This window comes from Brassica oleracea, chromosome C6 (genome assembly GCF_000695525.1).
Source record: "Brassica oleracea var. oleracea cultivar TO1000 chromosome C6, BOL, whole genome shotgun sequence".
Taxonomy (NCBI): Eukaryota; Viridiplantae; Streptophyta; class Magnoliopsida; order Brassicales; family Brassicaceae; genus Brassica; species Brassica oleracea.
The window spans coordinates 25013377-25018475 of record NC_027753.1 but is presented as its reverse complement, the minus strand read 5'-3'; the positions used below and the strand labels follow the sequence as shown (position 1 = coordinate 25018475).

Genomic DNA, 5099 nt, shown 5'->3' with positions numbered 1-5099 from the left:
TGCTTGTAAGCCACATACCTAGAAGTAAGGTGCAAGTGGGAGTTGTTGAGCCTAGAGTTGCAAGTAAACATGTGTGTAGTAGTTAGAGTTTAACTACGATAAGTATGTATGTGTTGTTGTAAAAGGTTTCCAATTCTAATAAAAAGGAAGTTGGAAAAAAAAACAACGTAGACAATTAAAGATAAAATATCTTCTCTCCCTACAAGAACAAAGAAAAACGTAAATGAGAGGTTACAGCGAGTGTGAGTTTGTGCTTGTGTTAAAGATAAAACACAAGTGAGTACAAGAGAGTGAAGGCCAAACCAAGAGCCAAAATCACAACAGAGGGTGTCCTATGTATTTAAGATAGGGTTATCATGGAATTATCGTAGCGTGTTACTCTCGACGAACGAAATTTTATATTTTACGTTGGATTAATTAAGATGAATATTTAACCATATATTATACGGTTTAAAAAACATAAAACATTTACTATACGTATACGGAGTAACTTTAAATGCCACAAATACAGAAATCTTAAAATGCCAAAATTTTGCTACGTACGAAATATTATTATTTCTGGTCCCATTTTGGTTTATATAAATTCTACCATAATAAAATTCATATCTAGTCGACAGTAAGAAAACATCGAAAACCCTATAGTCCATGCATATATGTTTTTTGAAAGGGCCATGCATATATAATGTTGGTCTTTTTTGTAACATATATAATATATACGATTTTTGTTGATATTGCATTTCTTTTTTTTTTTTTTGATAATCCAGTATCCGACCACTTTTGCGTGATCGACTAGTCCACCGGGCCTAAGCCCATGCCATTACAGGATTTTTAAGCGTCCACTAAAAGGCCCCTGGTTACGCGAAATGGTCTGGAGGGCGAGAGGCAGCCCATGTAAAACTCCTCGTGGCCAACGCGAATCGAACCCGGGACCGTATCGGGGCCGAAGCTCCCTCAAGTACCACTAGGCCAACTCGAGTTGGTTTGCATTTCTATTCCTACATCGTTGACACCTTTATATATATAGTTAAAAGTTTACATATTGGATTTTAATATTTTAGTAGAGTTGAAAAATGTTTTAGTACTTATATGCAATTTATTACGTGCGCTGCAGCTATTCATACATTTGAAGTTGACCTACGCAGTTAAAATTAGGTCAGCATAGTTTTGAATGTAATGACCTATGATACAAATTAAATAGTACAGTATTACATTCTTAACTACATAAAGTAAAACTACTACTATAAGTCTATAACATTAAATTTTTAATACATTTTTAAGAGTTGTCCCATTTAGTGGGCCTTTCTATAATAAAAATTTTGAGTACTATGTTTTTCAGTTTTTGGTTTGTTGAAGACTTTTATTTTTTGAAAAAAGGGCTGGCTTGTTGAAGACTTGAAGGCATCATCCATGCAACTCACTTCATCGTTTCATTCAGTAGTCATCAATTTTCGGGAAAAACTGTCATTTCATATCCAACAACATATCAAGATATATTTAATTCATATCCGATTTATATAGCAGTGCCAAAACATATCTGAACTTATATGGCTGTGCCAAAACATATCCGATTTATATTTTTTAGCGAAATCATACACCAGTCGCCACATCAGCTGCCACATCATCCACTTGTGTTCGCGACTGGTCAGCAAAATTAGCTAAATAGTGTTTTCAATAAAGTAAATCATACATCATCAGCTAATTTTGCTGACCATGTGTACAATTTTTTTTTTGAAAAAACTAAATAGTGTTTTCAATAAAGTAAATTTATAGAAAATGTAAAAATTTATAAATTTTTATTATTTAATAAAATTAACAAAAAATAATTAATTAATTAAATTTTAATCTTATATAAGAGATAGATCATATCACAAACCGTCCTTATAAGAGTTATATATGTGTTGTAATGATTCAAATTCAATGCTAGTGTTGCAGTACTCTTTATTAATCATGGGTATGTTATCATAATTTTTTTAAAATGTAAACACATCCATGATTAATTAAGAGTAACACGACTCGAACACTAGTATTTAATTTGAATAATTACAACAAATATATAACTCTTATAAGGACGGTTTGTGATAGGATCTAAATATTTTCGAATATCTCTCTTATATAAAATTAAAATTTAATTAATTAATTAATTTTTGGTAATTTTACTATATAATAAAATTTTACATTTTCTATAAATTTATTTTTGTAAAAATATTATTTGTACACTTGGCATCATCGTCAACAAAATTAGCTGACATAGCATCCACGTGAATAAAAGTGGATGATGTGGCGACTGGTGTATGATTTCGCCAAAAAAATTATAAGTTCATATATGTTTTGGCAATACCATATAAGTCGGGTATAAATTGAACATATGACAATATGTTGGGTATGAAATGACCGTTTTCCCTCAATTTTCTTCATTGTAGTATTGCCTTTTCTAGAAAAGCATGACCAGTCAGACAAGAGAGGTATTACGATAAGTTAAGGTACCCCATATATATAGTGATTAGTGAATTAACATAGTTGTCATCAACAAAAAAAGTTTTTTTTTTTACAAAAAAAAAAACGGAGTTAGATGAACAAATACATGAATGTAACAAACAGTCCAACCAACCATGCATGGACTTTGGGTTATTCAAATGGGTTATTCAAAGTATGAAACTAGGAGTATGGCTAGCGCTCAATTTTCAGCCGATAGGTTATATCAAAAAAAAGTATGGCTAGCGAAAAAATGAATTAAACATCCATACAATCGTAATACAGTTACATCAGGAATTTCATATTTTTTTCTAAATAAATAAACCCCTCTGATATTTTTATCTATCATTTACAACATTTCATTAAGACCCTAAAAGTGAAAGATGTTCAAATAAAGACCATAATTAAGTTTCAGATTGATATGTTGAGGTCAATCTTAGGCTTTTTAATGGAAGAATTTGAAGGCAAAGGAACAATGGTATCGCATCTCGGACATGTCGGGTTGTTCTTCATCACCAAAACGTAAGACAAACATCCGGGACATCCTGCTGCCACCGGTGACGCAACCTCCAACATCATGCTATGATGATGATCGTCATCCGGTGACTGCCGTTTCTTGAACGTCGTAACTGCATCTCTCTTCGCTCTCTCTAGAGCTGATTTAACCTTGTCCAGCGTGCAAACGCTCTGGAAACTAAGGTTCGGTGATAAGGAGAGAGGACGGTCGGAAAAGGACGGCGTGGTGTCGTCGAAGAGGTTTAGCAAAGGCTTGGCCTGAGAGTTGCTTCGTCTCGGAGGAATATTCAAATCTTGAAACGTCGGTACTGTTTGATTGGTTTGCGACGTTGAGCGTCGTTGCAAATAAACTTTCCCTGACTGTTCAAAAACCACAACACAAGGATCAATCCATCCATCTAAAAATCTATCTCTTTGTTTATTCGATTTCACTTTAAAAAAGAACTACGAAACCAACATCTAATAATAAAAATTCTTAGATTAAGCTATAGGCATCTTATAAGTTATAAGTTCAAGTTTTGTTAGGAACTAAAATTATACCAACATAATACATACAGAGAAGTATGGACATACGAATTTAAATTTTTGTTTTTTTTTGCTAAACACGGATATAAAATTTTAATCATTCGAAAACATAAACTACAAAACCTAGATAGCAATAAAAATGAACTATCAAATCGAGACGTTTCTCCCATCCGGTGGGAACTTGAAGGTCAACGTCAAGCTCTAGTGACCGATCACCTCCTCCTCCTCCTCCTCCATCTCTGCCGCTTCCGAGGAGATCACGAGTCATAAGCGCCGCCGTTGTTTTCTCTCCGGAGGATTCTTTCACCACTGTTCTATCATCTTTGTAACCGCGCGCTTACTAAACGTACGAGGGAGCTGACATAAGCAGCCATACTAAGAGAAAGGTAGAGAGTAATGGGTTGTGTAAAAACGCAGAGAGATTTATACAGATGGAGTCAATATTAAGAGCCGAACGAAATGTAGAATCTGAGTGTAGGGAGAAATTAAATGCGAACGTTATATAATTTCAAAGTTTAATTAATTACGGTAATTTATTGTTCAATATTTCACGATTAATGTTTATTGCTCGGCTTTATTTTAGTTTCGTTCGAAATTGATTTTACTTTAATGAGGGGGTCACATTTATCGTTGTGCCATTATTGACTAGCATTTACATTTAATGAATTTAATGTGTGTTGATCTCTCTAACCTTTTAATTTTCTTTCTCTGCTTCACGCTCTACACGTTTTCTTACACCCTTACCATATTTTTCTCACATTTAAATTATTATTATTTTTTTTTTGATAATCCAGGGGTTCCCCGCTTCGCGGATCATTCCCCTGGGCCCGGTCAGGCAGCGGTCTACTTCACCCGGGAGGGCTTTATCTGGGCTGGATCGAACCCAGTATCGCTTTGGTGTCCAGAAGAGGCAGGGTAGTTTCCGCATGGGGAAGGAATCGAACCCGGATAGTAGTTGCCACCACAGGCCCGTCCTGCCACTTGGACTACCTCGTCCGGACATTTAAATTTCTAAGTACTGTATAATTTTTCATCTTTATTACATTAAATTTCCCTTAAATTTAAACGACCTCCTTAAAAAAAAACAACCCAAATAAGTATGTGTATTATCATTTCCTATATACTACGTGATGATAACTTGTTTCAGCCTTTTACATCTCGGTTTTACATGAGCAGAACACTATTTCTCCGTACTTCTATTGTCATTAAAAGAAAATCAAAGCTTGAGAGTTTACAAACCATAGCTTGAGAGTTTAAGTCTTTCGACTGAGACCATAATTTATTCAAAAAAAAAATACTACTATTTATTTTGGAAACGTAGTAAACAACACTTATTAAGCATCATTCGAACCTGTAAAACTAATATAGAAAAAGAGCGTCATTTTAGAATTACAAAAAAAATATCATTTTAACATGTTTTTCTTGTTACAAAAAGTGTGATTTTAGAATTTTAATATAACTTTCAACTTAATATTAATTACAAATATATTGGTTTTATAAATAATTTCATTTATCTTAAATCATATTGGTTAAATCATATTGGTTAAATATGTGTAATTAATAAAAAATTAAATGCATTTTAACTA

At 33.3% G+C, this 5099-nt stretch overlaps 1 pseudogene; it reads right to left on the bottom strand.

The window, feature by feature from the left end:
* Window positions 1–2723: 2723 nt before the first annotated feature.
* Window positions 2724–4003, bottom strand: LOC106297039 (annotated as a pseudogene).
* Between the last annotated feature and the right edge of the window lie 1096 nt (window positions 4004–5099).